Source organism: Triturus cristatus, chromosome 7 (assembly GCF_964204655.1).
Source record: "Triturus cristatus chromosome 7, aTriCri1.1, whole genome shotgun sequence".
Lineage (NCBI taxonomy): Eukaryota > Metazoa > Chordata > Amphibia > Caudata > Salamandridae > Triturus > Triturus cristatus.
The window spans coordinates 161,481,693-161,503,966 of record NC_140590.1 but is presented as its reverse complement, the minus strand read 5'-3'; the positions used below and the strand labels follow the sequence as shown (position 1 = coordinate 161,503,966).

The 22,274-nt window shown below is 48.6% G+C and overlaps 1 protein-coding gene across 2 annotated transcripts in view; it reads right to left on the bottom strand.

Moving 5' to 3' along the window:
• Positions 1–22,274, bottom strand: part of KMT2B (lysine methyltransferase 2B) — a 694,916-nt gene that overhangs the window by 389,912 nt on the left and 282,730 nt on the right. The gene's annotated exons all lie outside the window — the stretch shown is intronic.

The window sequence follows — 22,274 nt, the reverse complement described above, 5'->3', positions numbered from 1 at the left end:
GAATCTGGAATCTGGGGAAGGAAGGTTCAGGGTGCCCCTAAATACTAGATTTAGGGGAGTTACAGGTAGGTGAAGGGCAGGAACCAATGGGTCCCTGTCCTGGGGTGGGTACAACCCCTATCCTGCCTCTCTCCTGTGGGAGGGGGGCATTAGCCTAGTCCTGATAGGGTAGGACCTCCCATCTTCAAGATGGCGAGAGCCTGGAGATGTGCTTCACCTCGCCTCCCCCACCTGAGGGGTGGGGTTGGCAGGCTGGCACATCCCCTGTCCTTATTTTGGGTTTCTGGCCAAGCGTCCCGCCAGAGTGGGGGGTTGCAGTGGCCTGGGGAAGCTCACAGAGGCGGCATGCATTTGAAGCTTCCCCCTGCCCATCTTGGGGGAGGAGATTTAGCACCTCGCCCAGGATGTGCATTGTTGCAGGCCCAGGAGAGCAGGGGCTCTCCTACCCAGGGGTCCAGCAACATGTCTGCTGTGTGGCAGCCTCAGAACAGACATGGATTGTAGGTTAGGTTTTTAGGGGGCATCTCTAAGCTGCCCTCTGGGGTGCTTGGTACATTCAATCCCACACTGGCATCAGTGTGGGTTTAATGTGCTGAGAAGTTTGATACCAAACTTCTCATTCTTCAGTGTTGCCATTATGGTGCTGTGGAGTTCGTGTTTGAAGAGCTCTCAGCACCATGTACTCTTAAATGGCAGCACTGCAGTGCTCAGGAATGGACCTGGGTACTGTAGGGGCCCAGGGCTCCTGCTCCTGTGCCCACACTATTGGCATAGGGCACCCTAAAACTAGGTGTGTGTGAGAAAGTGCCATCTTTCTTGCATGGTATGCCCCCACCTTTTGCTGAATTGCTGATGTACTTTGAGTGTGCCCTGGGCTCCTGCCAATCAGGTGCCCAGGGCCTGTGTTCCTTCCCTAAAACTGTATTGAAACCTAAACCCAATTGGCATCTCTGGCCACATGACAGCCCCTGGTAAATGGTACCCAGGGCACTGTAACCAGAGAAGGCCCCTAAGGGCTGCAGCACTTATTGTGCCACCCTTAGAGGCCCTGTACCCTGACACACACACACACACACACACTCCATTTGCAGGCTGAGTGTCTTGGTACAGAACAAAACAAAGAGTCGACATGGCACACATCCCTGTGTGCCATGCCCACAACACCCTGCCCTGGCATACCTCAGTCACCCCTCTAGCTGGGTGCCCTATGCCAGTGGTGTGGGTACAAGTGCATGAGCCCTGTACCCCTACAGTACCCAGGTCCATTCCTGGGCACTGTAAGTGCAGTGCTGCCATTAAGAGTATATGGTACTGGGAGGTCGTCGTCACAAACTCCACAGCACCATGATGGCGACACGGATGCCAGTGTGGGATTTAAAGTAAAATGCACGACAGAGGGCAACTTAGAGTTGCCCCCTGAAACTAACCCACAACACACGTCCTGACTGAGAAGTTGCCTAGGCTGCCACACAGCAGACATGGTGCTGGACCCCTGGGTAGAGAGCCATCCGCTCTTGTGGGCCTTCAACAATGCACATCCTGGGGCGAGGTGCTAGGCCTCCTCCCCCAGGATGGGCAAGGAAAGCTTCAAAGGCATGCCGCCTTTGTGAGCCTCCCCAGAACACTTGCTGTACTCAGCAGCTGTTCCCTACCGGTTCTGACCCCCACTCTGGCGGAAAGACTGGTGGGAAAACCCAAGTGAGAAAAGGGTGTGTGCCAGCCTCTGCCAACCCCACCCCTAAGGTGGGGGAGGCGAGGTGAAGCACAACTCCGGGATCTCGCCATCTTGAGGATGGGGAGCCCTACCCAATCAGGACTAGGCCACTGTCCCTCACCCACAGGAGAGTGGCAGGATAGGGGGTGTATGTGAGAAACTGCCATCTTTCTTGCATGGTATGCCCCCACTTTTTGATGAAATGCTGAATGTACTTTGACTGAGGGTGCCCTGGACTCCTGCCAATCAGGTGCCCAGGGCCTATGTTCCTTCCCTAAACAAAAACCTCAAACCCAAATTGGCAAACCCTGGCCACATGTCAGCCCCTGGTAAATGGTACCCTCGGTACCCAGGGCCTTGTGACCAGGGAAGGCCTCTAAGGGCTGCAGCACTCATTGTGCCACCCTTAGAGGCCCTGTACCCTAACACCCACACACTGCCCTGGCAGGCTGAGTGTCTGGGTACAAGACAAAACAGAGTTGACATGGCACGCATCCCTGTGTGCCATGCCCTCAAACTACACTACCCTGGCATACATCAGCCACCCTACATCAGCCATCCCTCTAGCTGGGTGCCCTATGCCAGTGGTGTGGGCACAGAGGCAGGAGCCCTGTGCCCCTACAGTACCCAGGTCCATTCCTGGGCCCTGTAAGTGCAGTGCTGCCATTTAAGAGTACACGGTGCTGGGAGCTTGTCAAACACAAACTCCACAGCACCATAATGGCAGCACTGAAGCCTGAGAAGATTGACATCAAACTGCTCAGCACATTAAATCCACACTGATGCCAGTGTAGGATTTAATGTACCAAGCACCACAGAGGGCATCTTAGAGAGGCCCACTGAAACCTAACCCACAATCCACGTCTGTTCTGAGGCTGCCAAGGCTGCCACACAGCAGACATGTTGTTGGACCCCTGGGTAGGAGAGCCCCTGCTCTCCTGGGCCTGCAACAATTCACATCCTGGGCGAGGTGCTAAATCTCCTCCCCCAGGATGGGCAGGGGGAAGCGTCAAAGGCATACCACCTCTGTGAGCTTCCCCAGGCCACTGCAACCCCCAACTCTGGCGGGAAGCTTGGCCGGAAACCCCAAATAAGGACAAGGGATGTGCCAGCCTGCCAACCCCACCCTTCAGGTGGGGGAGGTGAGGTGAAGCACATCCCCGGGCTCTCGCCTTCTTGAAGATGAGGAGCCCTACCCAATCAGGACTAGGCTACTGCTCCACTCCCACAGGAGAGAGGCAGGATAGGGGGTGTACCCACCCCAGGATAGCAAACCATTGGCCCCTGCCCTTCACCTACCTGTAACGCCCCTAAATCGAGTATTTAGGGGCACCCTGAAGCTTCCTTCCCCAGATTCCAAATCCAAAGAAGAGCTAGAAGAAAGAAGACCTGCCCTGCAGCTGCTAAGAAGAGGAAGACACAAACTGCTCTGGCCCCAGCCCTACCGGCCTGTCGACCCTCGTACCTGCTCCTGCTCCAACCCGGCATCTCTTGTGGCCAGCAACCTCACAAACCCTGGAGCACCTGGCTACCTTTTGGCTCTAAGCCCCTGGGACTCACATGAGTAGAGGCTCTACTCAAAATCTACTTCTAATCCCAGGCAGCAGCCCGGAACCGCGGACCCAGCACACTCTGCACCAGCCAAGCCTGGCCTGTGCCGGAGTGAACAAAGACCACGAGGACGACCCCATGGCGACTTTGACCCCGAGTCCGGCACCCAAGGACCTCCCTCGACACTCCTGAATAAGACTGCAGCCTCAGAACAAGGTGCCCCCCCAACCGCGATCAACAGAGGGTAAGATTTCCCGACACCAAAAAACACCCCGGCGCCCTGCGGCCCCTTGTGCCCAATCCCGGGGTACCTACCTATCCTCCATCTACCCAACTTCCCTCTCGAAGTGGTGGTGGCACCTGAAGAATCCTCGTCCCTGAGCTTGCAGTCTTTCTAAACCGGAGATTTCCCATTGAAATCAAATGAGCGCCCGAAGGCTCAAAAGCACCCTGCAACCAGCCGCCCGAGTGGCCCTGGCAGTGCAACCTCTACACCTATCTACTTCCCCACTTGCCCTGAGTAAGTGACCAGGAGCCCAGCTTCCACAGCCACGTGGCCTGCTAATCATCAGCCACCAACCAAGGCCCCCCTACCTCTCATAGGATAACATTGGGCCTAACTCTCTCTGCACCCGGTCGCCCTTGTGCCGCTGGGGGTGAACAAACTGTACCTACCTGACCCTGGGAGACCCCTGAGTCTATGACCAGAACCTTAACTCTGCCAGTCGAGTACTGACCTTTAAACCGATGACTCAATTTTCTCCATAGGTGTGAGAAAGTGCCCTCTTTCTTGCATGGTATGCCCCCACGTTTTGCTAAATTGCTGAATGTACTTTTACTGAGTGTACCCTGGACTCCTGCCAATCAGGTGCCATGGGCCTATGTTCCTTCCTTGAAACACACAAACTCCCAATTGGCAAACCCTGGCCACCTGTCAGCCCCTAGTAAATGGTACCCTAGGTACCCAGGGCCTTGTGACCAGGGAAGACCCCTAAGGGCTGCAGCACTGATTGTGCCACCCTTAGGGGCCCTGTACCCTTACACACACACACTGCCTTTGCAGGCTGAGTGTCTGGGTGCAGGACAAAATGAAGAGTCGACATGGCACACATCTGTGTGCCATGCCCAACACCCACACTGCCAAGACATATGTCAGTCACCCCTCTGGCTGGGTGCCTTATGCCCATGGTGTGGGCACAGGAGCAGGAGCCCTGTGCCCCTACAGTACCCAGGTCCATTCCCGGGCACTGTAAGTGCAGTGCTGCCATTTCAGAGTACATGGTGCTGAGAGCTCGTCAAAAACGAGCTCCACAGCACCATAATGGCAACACTAAAGACTGGGAAGTTTGGTATCAAACTTCTCAGCACATTAAACCCACACTGATGCCAGTGTGAGATTTAATGTACCAAGCACCCCAGAGGGCATCTTAGAGATGCCCTCCTACAGCTAACCTACAATCCACGTCTGCTCTGAGGCTGCCCAGGCTGCCACACAGCAGACACGTTGCTGGACCCCTGGGTGGGAGAGCCCCTGCTCTCCCGGTGCTGCAACAATGCACATCCTGGGTGAGGTGATAGATCTCCTCCCCCAGGATGAGCAAAGGGAAGCTTCAAAGGCCTGCCGCCTCTAGGAGTTTCCCCAGGCCACTGCAACCCCCCACTCTGGCAGGAAGCTTGGCCGGAAACCCCATACAAGGACAGGGGATGTGCCAGCCTGCCCACCCCACCCCTCAGGTGGGGGAGGCGAGGTGAAGCACATCTCCGGGCTCTCGCCATCTTGAAGATGGGAGACCCTGCCCTATCAGGATTAGGCTACTGCCCCCCCTCCCACAGGAGAGGAGCAGGATAGGGGGTGTACCCACCCCAGGACAGGGACCCATTGGTCCCTGGCCTTCACCTACCTGCAACGCCCCTAAATCTAGTATTTAGGGGCACCCTGAACCTTCCTTCCCCAGATTCCAGATTCCGAAACTACAAGAAGAGCGAGAAGAAAAGAAGACCTGCCCTGCAGCTGCAAAGGAGAGGGAGACACCAACTGCTTTGGCCCCAGCCCTACCGGCCTGTCGACCTCGGACTTGCTGCTGCTCCAAACCCGGCATCTCTTGTGGCCAGCAACCTCAGAAACCCCGGAGGACCTGGCTACCTTTGAACTCTGATCCCCTGGGACTCCCACGAGTAGAGGCTCTACTCAGAACCTACCTTTCACCCCTGGCAGCAGCCCGGAACCGCGATCCCAGCCCACTCTGCACTCGCCAAGCCTGGCCGGTGCCGGAGTGAACTAAACCCACGAGGACGACCCCACGGTGACTGTGACCTAGAGTCCGGCACCCAAGGGCCCCCTCGACTATCCTGAAGAAGCTTGCAGCCTCAGAACCGAGTGCCACCCCAATCGCGATCAACAAGAGGGTAAGATTTCCGACATCAAAAGGCACCCCTGCACCCGGCGCCCCATGGCCCTCTGTGCCCAATCCCGGGGTACCTACCTATCCTCCAACTACCCAACTTACCCCTCGAAGTGGTGGTGGCACCCGAAGAGTCCTAGTCCCCGAGCCTGCAGTCTTTTTCCAAATCGGAGATTTCCCATAGAAATCAATTGAGCGCCCGACAGCTCAAAAGCACCCTGCAGCCAGCCGCCCGAGTGACCCTGGCAGTGAAAACTCTACTCTAACCTACTTCCCCACTTGCCCTGAGTAAGTGACCAGCAGCTCAGCTCCCACAGCCGCGTGGCTTGCCCGACAGCAGCCACCAACCCAGGCCCCCCTATCCCTCATAGGATAACATTGGGCCTAACTCTCTCTGCACCCGGCCGTCCTGAAACCGCTGAGGGTGAACTGACTGTACCTACCTGACACTGGGAGACCCCAGAGTCTATGCCCAGAACTTCAACTATTAGTAACAAAAAACAATGTCTCAACAGGGAAAATGAATGAGAGGACCAATCGATACACAATTCAATCAAGAGAAGGGAAGACAAGAGAGATCAAAAGATAGAAAGGGAACAGATTTTATAATTAGATACACAATTGGTATATACAATTCAAAATAACCATAACAAACATATGTGCACTGACAGTGAAGTGAAAAAGTGAACGGCGCAGTGACATAAGTGTGAGAATGACAACAAGGTACGGCAAAATAATTCAAATAAATTCAAGGTCGAGGAGAGTTATATACAATGGATGATTTACACATAATCATAAAGGTCTCACAGGACCCTGTAGTGAGCCGTAAATAATGCTGTCCGGTCGACGACGTTTCAACCTCCTTGCGTTGAGGTCATCATCAGGACTATGGTTATTGCGATATTTTAAAATACCTGTGTCCGTGGTAAATCACCACCTCATTATTAATTGCAGGAAATGTGGAACAAATAAATAAGGTCCGTCACATATAGAGGGGTATCTTCAGGTGTCTATAAAGGACACTATAAAGGAGGCCAACAGGAACACCTTAAGGCATACGGGTTATACTTCAATATCAGCAATCAATTGAGACAATTAGTCAAGTATGAGGAAGGCATCCAGCGGTGAATAATCCGCAATGTTTGAAAAAATCAATCAGCACTTGAAATCGGCTTGTCAATCGCCAGGTATCGGGATTAGTCCGAAGCAGGGCCTCAGCGTCTAAACTAGTAAGAACTTCAACTATGCCAGTTGAGAACTTACCCTTAAACCGCTAACTTAATTTTCCTCATAGGGTAACATTGACTGGCTTTTTCTTCAAAAATCTTCTAAGTGTGAACTTTTCAAAACTGCAAAAATTCACAAAAAATCAGCCAAGTGACAAAAACGAATTTACTCACCTGCTCCTAGGTGAGCTCCCAGTGCTGGATCTTGGTGCCCAGCACTGACTCTGAAAAGTACCCACAACTGTACTTACCTTTAACTCATTTTTCTTCCATAGGAAACCATTGACTGCTTTTCTGTGGAATTTCTTCTAAGTGTTGATTTCTGCAATTTCTAAATATTCCTCAAAAATCGTATAACATCTGAAAACGTAATTACTTACCTGTTTTGGATAAATGTCCCAGTACTGAGTCTAGCCACCTAGTACTGGATTACAAAAGTAACGATAACCTACTGTACCTGTAACCTACATTTCCTTCCATAGGGAATCATTGATTGTTTGCTCTGAAATATTTTCTAAGTGCTCACTTATGAAATAGCTAAATATTAGTTAAAAATCACTACAGTACCAAAGTCGACTTTCAACAGCTGATTCTGAGAACTGACCCAGGACTGGATCTAGGATCCAAGCCTGGAATTACAAAAGTAATCTAAAAAGTAATCTGTTGCATATAATTTGAATTTAGCATTGAGCTCAATGTATTGTGTTTAGAAATAGAGTTGCCTACTGCAACTATTTGTAACTAAAAAGTCTATTGCATATACAAAAGTATTTTTATGAAACATCTTCTGTCGAGAAAGTATATTTTAATTCCAAGTGTTGGTTCTAAAATAAAACAAGCATATATTTTTTATATACATTGGCCTAGAGTTCAGTTATTGAGTGTGTGGAACTATTTGCTGACTGAGTGTGTACAACAAATGCTTTACACGTCCTCTGATACTGCCTTACTGCTCGACCAGGCTACCACTGGAGAGTAAGGTTATATCTAACTTTAACCTCTGTTAAACCCTTGGGGTCTGTGGACTCTGTACACCCTGTACCTATTAAGGAACCGTATATACAGAGCCACTTTCTCACAATAGGGTAACATTGAGTGGCTATTTTTCTGAAATTTCTTCTAAGTGTGAACTTTTCAAAACTTAAAATATTCACCAAAAATCAGCCGAGTAACGAAAACGAAAATACTCACCTGCTCTTAGGTGAGCTCCCAGTGCTGGATCTTGGTGCCCAGCACTGACTCTGAAAAATACTTACAACTGTACTTACCAGTAACCCAATTTTCTTCCATAGGAAATCATTGACTGTTTTTCTGTGAAATTTCTTCTAAGTGTCAATTTCTGCAATCTTTAAATATTCTTTAAAAATCGTGTAATATCTGAAAGCGTAATTACTTACCTGTTTTGGATAAAAGGTCCCAGTACGGAGTCTAGGCACCCAGTACTGGATTACAAAAGTAACTAGAACATACTATACCTGCAACTTGAATTTTCTGCCAATGAGAATTATTGACTGTTTTCTATGAAATATTTTCGAAGTGTCAACTTTTAAAATAGCAAAATATTGTCTAAAAATCACCACAGTAATTAAGTCGACTTATCACTTGATTCCAAGTACTGACCCAGGACTGAATCTAGGATCCAGTCCTGGAATTCCAAAAGTAACCCTAAAAGTAATCTGTGGCAAATAACATGAAACTTCCCTTGAACTCAATGCATTATTGTGTTTAAAATAGTGTTGCCTATTGCAACCACTTGTAACGGTTTACAAAAGTCAATTGCATATTGCAAAGGTATTTATATAAAGCATCTCATTCTGAGAAAGTATATTTTAATTCCAATTGTTGGTTCTAAAATAAAACAAGCATATATTTTTTTATATATAAACCATTGGCCTAGAGTTCAGTTCTTGAGTGTGTGAGACCATTTGCTGACTGAGTGTCTACAACAAATGCTTTACACTGTCCTCTGATACTGCCTTACTGCACGACCAAGCTACCACTTTAAGGTCATATCTAACTTTAGCCTCTGCCAAGCCTCTGGGGACAGTGGACTCTGTACACCCTGTACCTATTTGGGAACAGTATATACAGAGCCACTTTCTCACAGTGTACTCACCCCAGGAAAGGGCCCCATTGGTCCCTGACGTTTCCCTACCTGTAACGCCCTAAATTTAGTATTTAGGGGCACCCTGAACCTTCCTTCCTCAGATCCCGATTCCGAAACTACAAAGAAGAACAAGAAGAAGACCTGCCGTGCAGGTGCTAACAAGAGGACAACACCAACTGACTCAGCCCCAGCCCTACCAGTCTGCTGGCCCTCGAACCTGCTCCTTCTAAACCCCAGCGTCTCCTGTGGTCAGCAACCTCAAAAACACCGGAGGACCTGACTGCCTTGCTCATCCAAAGACTGGGATTCCCACGAGCAGTGGTTCTGCTCAGAAATCTACAACCCCTGGTGCCAGCCAGGAACCGCGAATCCAGCACACACTCCACCCGCCAAGCCTGGCCTGTGCCTGAGTGGACAAAGACCATGAGGACATCCCCCCCGGCGACTGTGACCAAGAATCCAGCACCCAAGGACCCTCCGACGCTCCTGATGACGCCTGCAGCCTTAACTCCAGGGACCGCCCCAACCGCGACCAGCAGAGGGTAAGATTTACCGACGCCAAAAGACACCCCTGCACCCGGCGCCATGCGGACCCCTGTGCCAACTCCTGGGTGCCTACCTAACCTACACCTTCCCAACTTACCTCTCGAAGTGGTTGTGGTCGCAACTGAAGAATCTCCATCCCCGTGCCTGCAGCCTTTGTCCTGCAGGATTCCCATTGAAGTCCATTGGGCGCCCGACTGCCCTTAAGCACCCTGCACCCAGCCACCCAAGTGTCGCTGGGAGTGCAACCTCTGTTCTTTTCTACTTCTCCACTTGCCCTGAGCCAGTGACCAGGAGCCCAGCTCTCACAGCCGCGTGGCCTGCCTGCTAGCAGCCACCAACCGAAGGCCCCCTACCCGCCATAGGCTAACATTGGGCCTTCTCTCTCTGCACCCGGCTGCCCCTGTGCCGCTGAGGGTGTAAGAAATATGCTACTTACCAGTATGCATCTGTTCTTGGCATGTAGAGCTGCAGAGCCACACACTTAGGATAGTAGATCGCCATCTGGTGTTGGGCTCAGATGCTTGCAGGCTGTTGTTGTCTTCGGAAGAAGTCTTTGGTCACGAGATAGGTGACTCCTCCCTTGGACTACAGTGCGCATGGGCATCCACTCCATCCTCAGATTGTTTTTCGCCATGATGGGAAATGATGGAGTTTGTAGAAATAAAGAAAGGATGTCCATGTGTAATGTCTAAGTAAGACGATGCTGGAACAGATACAGGTCCCGGGGAGGTGGGTGGGCGTGTGTGGCTCTGCAGCTCTACATGCCAAGAACAGATGCATACTGGTACTTAGCCGGTGGTTTCGGTGCCGATGAAGGTTTTCGGCGCCGAAGTTGAGTCTTTGAGCTTGGGAGCTTTCGGTGCCGGTTTGTCTATGGGCCTCGGTGTTATCGGTTTCGGTGCCGAGAGGTCTTGTGTCTTCGGTGCCGAAGGCACAATGATATGTGGTTTGCTCGGGCCCGAGCCACTGGAAGGCTTGTGTTTCTTCGGAGCCGAGCCCGAAGGCGGGGCTTCTGAAGGGTGTTTTCGGTCTCGACTGGGGCAAGCTGGCGAAGTCTTGACCAATGCCTTTGGAGGGGTTGGGGTAGGGACAGTGGTACTCACGCAATGCCCCGGAGTAATGAGGTCGTCGGAGTTGTCTGGTTCTGAGATAATTTGAAGTTTCTTGGAATCTTCTTCCGGGACATCGGGACCCTCATCGAAGATGTTTTCTGGTTCCGGGGCTGGTCTGTGTGCCATGATATGGCGTCGAGCTATTCGATCCCGAATGGTCTTTTGGATCAAAATGCGGCGCAGGCTGGACAGCTGGAATTTTGCTCCACACTGGGGGCATTTTTTAAACTGCGTTCTTTCCATGAGCCGTAGGCCTCACGGCGCGGATAGGTCCAATCGCCCGCGTTGACGTCCGGAACCAGTCCGATGAATTAGATGTCGAGTGAAGGTGCCTCGATGTAGTTTTGTAAAAGTTTTTCGTTTCGAAAGCTTGATTTTGAAGTTTTCTACCGGAGTGGAAAAGTTACATCCGAACCCAATAGCGGAAAACACAATCTGAGGATGGAGTGGATGCCCATGCGCACTGTAGTCTAAGGGAGGAGTCACCCACTTGTGACCAAAGACTTCTTCCGAAGACGACAACAACCTGCAAGCATCCGAGCCCAACACCAGATGGCGATCTACTATTCCAAGTGTGTGATCTGCAGCTCATATGCCTCGAACCTACTGTTCCTACCTGAACCTGGAAGTCCCCTGAGTCTAACACCAGAACCTTAACTCTGCCAGTCTAGTACTTACCTGAAAGCCTATAACTTCCATTTTCTCCATAGGGTAACATTGACTGGTTTTCACTTGGAAAGTGTTGAGTTTTGAAACTTTCAAATATTCACTAAAAATCATCCGATTAACGAAAACGAAATTACTCACCTGTTACCAGGAGAGATCCAAGTGCTGGATCTTGGTGGCCAGCACGGACACTAAAAAGTAATTACAACTGTGATTTTCAGATAAGAAAACAAGTTACTTACCTGTAACTGTAGTTCTCCAGCATTGGAGCTTTCATAGATTCACATGCCTGAATCATTCCCAGTCGTCGAGACGGGAGTCTCCAGTACATAAAAAAGCATTGCTTAGTAGTATAGCAAACTGAAAAAAGGCCCATTTTCCTTTTGCAACCCATAACCTTTGTTATGTAAAAAAGGACTAAACTTGTCTCTGAACCAATCAGAGCCTCTCACCCTCAAGAACACTCCTGAGAGAACCTTCTGCCCGTCAGATTTTCGTGCACTTGTGCAATAACACTCCTAGTGCTAAATCCGAGGTGAGCTTCTCAGGTGAGGAGAGTGGGTTGCATGTGAATCTATGAAAGCTCCAATACTGGAGAACTACAGTTACAGGTAAGTAACTTGTTTTCTTACTCCAGTATTGGAGCTTTCATAGATTCACATGCCTGAATCAGAATAGCAAGCAGTAAATAAATGCAAATTTTTTGTTACCCAAGACCTGGAACAAGGGAACATAGGTAGTGTGATAAAAGCGGTATTCCTATACCAAAACACACATCCAAAAATACTTTGCAAACTTACATCCAATACAATAAACAACAATAAAATGTGCAAATGTAGCTAATAAAGGAAGGAGGGATGGTAAAGAGGGCTCACCGTTACTGGACCTCTTCTTTCACCGCCACATCTCTTCCTATGGCTGCATCCAAGCAGTAATGCCTGTTGAAGGTGTGCGTACTCGTCCAGGTCGCTGCCCGACAGATATCCTGGATCGGCACTCCCGCAAATAAAGCAGTAGAGGTGGACACTGCTCTTGTCGAATGGGCACGGACTCGTGCACTCAAAGGTCGCCCAGCTGCTTGATGACAATACTATCGCACTGGAAATCCATCTGGCAATTCCCCTTTTTGACAAAGGGAAACCCTTCCTGGGTGCGCTGAAGGCAACAAAAAGTTGTGAAGACTAGCGGAAAGGCTTAGTTTTTAGCAAATAGAACTTTAGACAGCGTTGGACATCCAGCGAGTGGAGAGGTCTTTCCGCCGCTGTTGTTGGTTGAGGAAAAAATCGTTTGAGAGTTAGTGGCTCATTTAAATGAAAATCAGTTGGTACTTTTGGAATTAATTTTGGTATAGTCCTGAGTATCATTTTATCCTCCTTGAATTGTAAGAAAGGTTCCTGGACCGTGAGAGCCTGAATTTCCCCAACTCTCCTGCCTGAAGTGAGTGCAATGAGAAGTGCCACTTTCCAAGACAGGAATTTTAGATCTGCCCTGTGTATTGGCTCGAAGGGCTGTTTCATTAACTGGGAAAGAACAATGTTCAATTGCCAAAGAGGTGGTGGAGGTTTTATTGGAGGGAAAACCCGGAACAATCCCTTCATAAATTGTTTGATGACCCTAGCGGACCACAGAGATGGACCAGAGGCAGTCCTTCTGAAGCGCGATATTGCGGCTAGGTGTACCTTTATTGATGCATGAGCCAAACCGGACTGTACCAAAAGCAAGATGTATGGAATAATCTCGTGAGCTGCCGAGTTCAGGGGATGAATGTTACATCTTTTGCACCATAAACAGAATCTCTTCCATTTCATCCTGTAGGCTTTGTTCGTACTATCCACTCTGGCTCTAGATAGTATGACCCTGCACTCCGTTGGGATGTTCAGATGTTGAAATTCACAGTATTCAGGAGCCAGGCTGCTAAGTGCAGCGATTTCGGATCTGGATGAAGTACTTCCCCCTGAAACATCGTCAGGAGTGACGGTATCGGCTGGAAGCGAACCGGGCGTTCCTCCGACAGTAGTAGGAACTCCGCGAACCAATGTTGCCTGGGCCACCATTGTGCTATCAGGATTATCCTGCATGGTTCTTTTTTGATCTTCATAAGAACCCGCGGCAGGAGGGGAATTGGAGGAAAGGCGTAAGCAAAGATGCCTGACCATCCCATCAAAAACGCATTCCTCCAAGATCCCCGTTGCGGAAGCCATCTTGCGAAGAACTGGCATTTTTTGTTCTCCATTTTTGCGAAGAGGTCTACTGTCGGTTTCCCCATCTTTGGAAGATACTGTTTAAACTCCCTTGGTCGATCTCCCATTCGTGGCAGGTGGATTTGAGCCTGCTGAGAGTATCCGCCTTGATGTTCTGATGTCCTGGAAGATGTTCCGCTGTAATGGATATTTTGTGTTGTAGGGCCCATTCCCCTATCCACTGGGCTTCTTGAGACAGGGAGAGTGATTTTGTTCATCCCCGTTTGTTCAAATAATGCATTGCGGTTGTGTTGTCTGTTCTTATCAACACGGCTGATCCTTGAATCCTTGGTAGGAACGCTAACAATGCTAAGCGGATGGCCCTGAGCTGTAAGAGGTTGATCTGCAGTTGCTGTTCGTGCAACTTCCAGCGACCGCTGACTTGAAGGAACGCTCCCCACCCTTCCAATGATGCATCTGTCGTAATCAGTAGTGGGGCTGGTTGAGTAAGGAATGAAAGACCCTGCGAGATGTTCCGTTTTCGGGTCCACCATGTTGCCGCGTGGACCATAGTCGGCGTTACCCTGAGTACATCTTCGAAGGATCCTTCCGCCTGATGCCATTGAAGATCCAGCTGCTCTTGCAAAGGGCGCATCCTTAGCCTGCAAAAAGGTACGAGAGGGATGCTTGAAGACATCGTTCCCAGCAATGATTTGTACTTGCGTAAATAAAGAGACTTTTTTTTTTATAAAAGCCTGGGATAAAGATATTATTGCCAGCTGTCTTTCCTTGGAGGGGAACGCTTTGTTTACCTTTATCTAGAATTGCTCCCAAGAAGGTGATATTTTTTGTCGGCTGAAGAGATTTTTTCCTCGTTTAAAGTCAGACCTAATCTGGCAAACAGTTCCACGCAAGCCCTTGTTGACGACTGGGCTGACACAGCTCATGATGCTTTGACCAACCAGTCGTCGAGGTAAGGAAATACTTGGTGCTTCTGCTTCCTTAGAACCGCTGCCACTGGAGCCAGGCATTTCGTAAAAATTAACGGGGCTGACTTCAGGCCAAAAGGCAGTACCTTGAATTGATAGTGTTCTCCGGCTACCATGAAACGAAGGTACTGCCTGTGGGAAGGATAGATGGGGATATGAAAATACGCATCCCGTAGGTCTAATTTGGTCATATGATCTCCTGGGTTTAATAACGGCAGAATATCTTGGAGGGAAATCATTCTGAAGGATTGCTTCTTGAGGTAAGTATTTAAGGATCTGAGGTCCAAAATAGGTCGCCATTGGAGAACATTTTTCTTGACCAGGAAAAACCGGGAATAAAATCCCTTTCCTCTCTGTGGGAATTCGGTACCGGTTCTATTGCTCCCTTTCGGAGCATTGTCCGAATTTCTCGACGCATCTGATGCAAGTATTTGACCTCTTGGTGTTTTGGCGGTGTACAAGGAGGCTTTTGTAGAAGCTCTAGAGTGTGTCCGAATTGTATTATGTTGAGGACCCATTGGTCCGTAGTTATTCGCTGCCAATTTTGAAGATAAGAAATTCTTCCACCCAGGGGAACATACGACATTAGAGGAATAGGTGTAGTCGGATTAAGGACATAGTCATTGTCGACGGGTATTGTCTTTCCCCTGACGACCTACTCGACCTCTAGGAGTAGATTTTGTGAAACCTCCTGTTTGTCGCTGCGCACTGTTGACGGTATGGCTGAGATGAGGTGGAATAAGAAGTATACCTGCCTTGTTGGTAACCCCCTCTATAAGAGCATTGGCCCCTACCTCTTGAGCCTCGAAAAGGAACCTTCCTATACTGCAGCGTTCCCAGTGATTTCGCTGTTTCTGTATCTTTTTTGATACTCTGCAAAGCCTCGTCAATGTGCTTCCCGAACAAATCTTCTCCATTGAAGGGAAGGTCCAAGATTTTATTTTGGACTTCGGGCCTAAAAGCTGTTGCTCTCAGCCATCCTTGTCGGCGTAAGACTGCCGCTCCCCCTAAAGATCTGAAGGCCATGGTCGCAATGTCCATTGCGCAATCTTCCTGGTGGATTTTTCTGGCTTCTTGTCTGTCAGCCTCTGGAATGCTGTCAATGTAAGGCGAGAGGTCGCACCACATTTGCCTATCATACCTGCCCAGGATGGCCAGGGCATTAGCCGGCCTAACTAGACGGGCAGACATGGAAGAAAACCTCTTCCCCGCATTGTCTAAGCGCCTGCCCTGTGTCGGGAGGTGTCGTAATTGGATCTGATGGATTTTTTGATTTTTGCTGAGCCACCTGGGTTATAACTGAGTCCAGCTTGGGGTGGCCTAGCAGACCAGCTGGAGCATCTGAGGGTGCTTTATATTTCTTGTCCAGTCTGGCGAGTACTGGAGTAACCGTTGCCGGTGTCTCCATGACCTTGAGACCTTCCTCCCATAAATGACTGACAATCGGGAGAGATCGAACTGTCTTGCGATATGGCGCCTTGAAATCATACAAGAAGCATTCTGTTTTGTAAGATGACATGGTGAGCGCAAATCTCTGTGCAGCTCTCTCCATTAGATTATGGAACCCCCCCCGATGTCCTCCGGAGGAGAGTCGACAGGTCTTGGTGAAGGAGATGAAGGGGACGGAATGAGATAATCATCCCATTCTTTACTGGGGTCTGTTATCTCCCCCTCTTCCTGTTCATCATCATCATCATCAGATGTCACTGGAGCTGGTTGTGGTAATGGTGATATAGGCAAGGACTCGGGTAAAACCACTTGCCGTCGCACTGGCGTACATGGAATAGTGTGTGATGTAGTCACTGGTATTCTTTAGGAAGTACGAGGTAAAGGATGCCTCCTTTTATAGTCATCCAACATAAACTGAAAATCCGTTAGCAGTGAAGATGGAACACTCACCATTTCTTCCGGATAGCGTTGCTGGGGACGATCTTGAAAACTCCCATATTCATCTTCCCAGTCATCCTCTTGGCATTTTACATGCAATTGCAAGGGGCTACTAGCGTAGCCAAAGGGACCATCACTATCCTCCTCCTGTGAGTCTTCTTCCTCTAACAGGTGGGATGGTACTAGAGGTGTTACCTTGCTTGGAGATGTAATATCCGGGGTAATCCACCTCTTCCTGGCAAAATCCAGTTTTTCTCTCGACGAGCCCGTCGACGAGATTGCCATCGAAATCACCAACGAAACAGAAGTCGCCGATGCTGCCGCCGACGCTGCCGTTACCGGCGTTGTTGTCGCCGTCGATCCTGTTGTCACTGCCGTCGACGATCCCGTCGTCGACGCCCTCGCCAATACCATCGTCGACGAAGGTATAGGTTTAATAGTGATTTTTACCTCACTTTTCTTCGTCGACGACGACGCTACTTTCTTCGTCGACGATCCCGTCGACGACAGATTTTCCCAATTTTTCTTCAGGAGATGTAGAGGCTGGCTTCTTAATTGAATGTTTAATCTTAAGGGGTGATTTTGAAGGCTCCGAACTCGTCCTTTTAGAATGTTTAACCCCTGAAGCATGACCCTTGCTCTCTTTTTCTATACTTTGAGGGACTGCGCTCTGAAGACCCAATCGTGGCCTTTTTAAGAGCCTTCTCAGGTCTTTCCCCTGAGGTATGAGCCTGAAGAGATCTGCCTCTTTTCTGAGATCTCCTTGAAGTTATTGACGCCTCATCACTGTTACTAGACACAACGTCCATCCTGGTCTTAAGTTTTTGGAGCCAAATTAACAGCCTCCCTTCACAATCCATCAGTGTCTTATTAGAAAAGGTACGACATACCTTACATTCCTTTGCCTGATGGTGTGGGTAAAGGCAGTATATGCAATCCTTATGAGGGTCATCTGTATATTACACCTTTTTTTTTTTAACAGGTGGCGCAGGCTCTAAATACACCCTTCTCCTTGTCAGCCATTCTCCAGAAGTTGGTGAGGAAAAACCAGTTGAATAAATTCTTCAATCTAGAACCAAACTGTAGAATTTGAGCAGAGCTCAAAGGAGACTCCCTAGCACAACGTGCGGTAGAAAAACTGAGGGGCAGAAGGTTCTCTCAGGAGTGTTCTAGAGGGTGAGAGGCTTTGATTGGTTCAGAGACAAGTTTAGTCCTTTTTTTACATAAAGGTTATGGGTTGCAAAAGGAAAATGGGCCTAGGCCTTTTTTCAGTTTGCTATACTACTAAGCAATGCTTTTTTATGTACCGGAGACTTCCGTCTCGACGACAGGGAATGATTCAGGCATGTGAATCTATGAAAGCTCCAATACTGGAGTAACCTGATTTTCCCCCATAGGATAGCAATTGATACTGCATTTACTTAAAATTCCCATCGAGCTCAATGTTAATTGTGTTAGGATTGTGTTGCATATTGCAACAACTGTATCTATTGCATTGAAAAGGCTATTGCTTATTGAAAAGTATTCAACTATAGCATCTCATTCTGAGAAAGTAATTTTATACCTACTTTTGGTTCTAAAATAAAACAATATATTTTTACATACAAAACAATTGGCCTAGAGTTCAGTTCTTGAGTGTGTGAGACCATTTGCTGACTGAGTGTGTACAACAAATGCTTTACACTGTCCTCTGATACTGCCTTACTGTTCGACCAAGCTACCACTTTAGAGAGTAAGGTTATATCTAACTTTCACCTCTGCCAAACCTCTGGGGACTGTTGGACTCTGTACACACTGAACCTTACTTTGGTGCAGTATATACAGAGCCACTTTCTTACAGTGTCTGATACTAAACACCATAGGTTTCAGTGAAGCCATCATGTAGCTGAGAACTCTTAACAACTAGTGCCCAGTACATATGCTTAAGGATGGCTTCCGTGGTCATTTGTACCATCTGGCAATTGAACTAGACAGCACAGGGGCATATTTACTTCTGCAGGTATGTCCCCACATGTAATATAATGCACCCTGCCCTAGCGGTATAAGGTCTGCTGTAGGGGTGACTTACATATATTGCATACAGTGTCAGTGGACATAGCACACAGGGAGAGTGGCATATCATCTTTTCACATTTGTTGGAACCATTTCACGCAGCCTCCAACGGCAGTATGCTCGAGTTTGGTGGTGGGTCCCTTATGGTGGCATAATACATGCTGCGGCCTTTAGGGACCCTCTTTAGTACCCATGTCCTAAGTACCATTTACTAGAGACTTAGAGGAGTTCAAGGTCTTGCCAACTGGAGAACTAGTATCTAATTTTAGGGAAAGAGTACTGTCACCAGGGACCTGGTTAGCAGGAACCCAGTGCACTTCAGTCAAAATTGCATCAAATGCCAGGCAAAAGGGGCACTTTTCTACACCTTGCTACTGCTACCTGTGAAAGGGGAGGCAGCATACTGCCCTGAGTGGAGCGGTGTGGAGGAAGCTGTCCCTGTATATACTATACCGAAGTAAGATAGTGTGCACAGAGTCCAGTGGATCCCCAGATGATTGACAGAGGGTAAAGTAGATACTACTGATGCGCTTTTTTGTGAGTGTGGGCGAGCAGTTAGGGTCATCAGAGGGCAGTTCTAAGCATTTGCTGTTCACACACATACTCAAAGACTAAATCCGAGACCAATGGTTTCTAAAATAGTATTTTTTGAATATTTTATACAGCCTAAGATACTTTGTTGCAGTAAAATAATTTTTGGAATATCACTGTTTTTCAATGTAAAAAGTGGACACGGCATTTTACAATCAGTACAGAGTTCATCTTATGGGAGGAAAAACAATCGGCAATATGAAGGTAAGTATACGATTTACGGTATCGAGTTTTGGATGAAGAATAAGTACCAGGCAAGGTTCAGGTAAGTGACCTCACTGCACCACCAGCGGCATTAGGGCAGGGAGGTGCAGAGGTCAAACTCCGGTTTTAGTGCCAATGTTATCCAATGGGAAAAGGGGGTAATCGAAGTGGTACTACTTACAGCTAAGAAGAATGGTTTGGAAACCCAGTCTCAGGGGTTAAGCTAAGCACAGTGGGTGGGTTGGGGGGGCCATAAGGCAGCACCAAACTTACACCCTCAGCGGCACAGGGGCAGCCGGGTGCAGAATGCCAACAAATGGAGAATCTATCGGAAAAAGGCTGCATGCTCAAATCAGGAGGCTAGAAGAAAGAAACCGACAGCTGCATGGGTAAGTTGGGATTTGTTAGAGCATTGGGGCACAATCAGTAGCTATCCCGAAGGCCCAGGGGCTCCAGATGTAGGGGTGTGCTTTAATGTCGGAAGTTTGCTTACCAGTGCGGTCGTGGTTGGGGCAATCGTGCAGGGGCTGCAGGCGTCTACTTGGATTTTGGCAGGGCTCCACCCACAAGGATCACTGCGGAACCTTTTCTGGACCGGTCAGCCTCTTGGACTCACGTTGGGGATTGCAAAAGTGGCAGACTTTGCAGGTCCACAGGCAGAGCTTTGGTCTTTATACTTTGTTTTCTTCTGGACTGTTCCGCTGTCCACAGGAGATTAGGGGTCCTTTTAGAAGGCAGGCAGACCTCCCAGGGTTCTGAAGGTCAATGGGCTACGGGATGAGTTGCTCTTATGTAACAGGGTCTTTCAGGGCTGCAGACAGGCCGGCAGGGCTGAAACCAAGTCAGTTGGTGTCTTTAGTCTTCCCTGCTATACAGCTCTTTGTCCTCTTCTTCGTAGGTCGTCGGTAATCTGAGGATTAAAGTTCAGGGTTGCCCCTAAATATTCAATTTACGGGTGTTACAGGAGTTAGAAGGTAGCTGGAGAGGCCGTGGTCAACAAAGTGCAGGAACCCATTCAGGCTCACCGCCGTTCTATGCTGTTCCTGCTTGGGGGTAGGTGTGAAGCACCTCCACCCAGAACAGGCTTTGTTTCTAACTCACAAGAGCAAAAGGCTCCCACCTCAGGGGGTCAGAAACATGTCTAGAGGCGGCAGGCAGGTGCAGACCAGTCAGGCATACAATAGTAGTTGGGGAGGTTTTCAGAGGGCCCCTTTGAGATCATTTATAATTAATCCAACACTGGCATTAGTGTGGGCTCATTAATCTGAGATGATTGTTACCAAACATCTTGGAATTCGGAGAAGCCATCATGAGCTGTGGAACTCGTATTGACAAGCTCCCATGTACTCGGTATTGCTTCACTGTGCACTTCTAATGTCTAAGAATAGACTGACACTATAGGGGAATATCTGCTCATGCAGTTATGCCCTCACATGAGGTATAGTGCACCCTGCCTAAGGGATGTAAGGCCTGCTGTAGGGGTGACATACCTATGCTGCTTGCAGTGCTGGTAGGCCTGGCACACAGGGATATGTGCCAGGTCGACTTCATTTTTATCTGCACCAAAACATGCAGGTTGGAATAGAAGTGTGAATGTGTTTGTTGAGGGGCCTCTTAGGGTGGCACAATACATGCTGCAGCCCTTCGAGGTCCTCTCTGATCACAAGGCAACTGGGACCTTTTACAAGGGACTTACATATGTGCCAATTGTGGAACAAGGGTACAGTATTGGGAAAGAACACAGGCATTGGGAACCTGGTTAGCTGGAGCCCAGTGCACATTCAGTCAGAGATACATCAGAGTCAGGCAAACCACACAACCATAGAATACCTGATATCATCTGTTTTCAGTATTAGAAGGATGTGGAGTTACTACGATTAGTATTTTGCGGGATGTAATCTTTTGTCATACATAATTAACTACTTTCTGGGAGCTAATGCCAACTGTATCTAGGCCAAAAGACATTCGGGAGCAGTCTCTGGCATGGGCCCGTACACAGCAGGGGGTGGAGAAAGATCATGTTATTTAGTCTGGATCACAGTAAATAAGTTTGCACATCTCAGAGTCAAACCGTGTCTGAGACAAGAGAAAGTTAGGAGGGAAAATGAAAAAACAGACGTCCTTCTCGGCGCGTAGCGGGTGGCCCTGCCCCCCTCCCCCTCTGCACCTCTTCCCCCCCCCCCCACCCTCCAGCCACACAGAAGGGTGGGCTTTACTCTCAGGACCTGGTCGAACCGCCATGGCTGTGGAACATACTATAGCAACCTGAACAAGATATTGTTTATGCTTTGTCTGCGCTGCTCTGTACATCTGTAAGTTTAACGCCTGCCACCTGTGTTGCTATTATTCACAAATATCAGATTCTATTGCCCAGTGTTGTGTTTGTGATGCTAAAAAATGAAATGAACAAAGTTACAAAAAAAAAAAAAAAGATTCATAACTGGGAATCAGTCATGTTAGCTGGAACCAGCCGTGCGGTTTCAGAAACCATCTAGAACAGTGATACTCAAAGTATGGCCGGGGGGGGGGGGGCTTGCGGCCCTCTTGACCTTTACATGCGGCCCCCCTGGTGAACAGTTGCACGAGCTGCTGTTTACTTGCGGAGCACTAATATTCAGAGAAAATGTTAAATAAACCAGCAAGCGTTTATTTGCAGGTTATATTAAGTAATTACTGTGATGTCCTGCACCGCTTAACTTTAGTTAACCGGCAAATAAATGCTTGCCCTTTTATTTACCAATTTGTTAGACCACCTTGCACAATCTCTGACCCCACCCAGGACAACCTACTGCCACACTGCGGCACTCGGTCACACCAGAGATCATACTTTGTGGCCCCTGGGCCAATGTTTATGAGTACCCATGATCTAGAACATCTCTCCAGCTCTTCCAGGTTGGAGAGATCATATATGGTGGCAGCAGGACATCAAGATCCAGGCACCAGTTGTGATTTGGGATGCCTTTGGGTCTTAGGTGTGCCCCACACTCATTAACCAGTTGTGTTGTAAACAGTACTCTATGAAAACTCCACCCGCACCACAATTAATA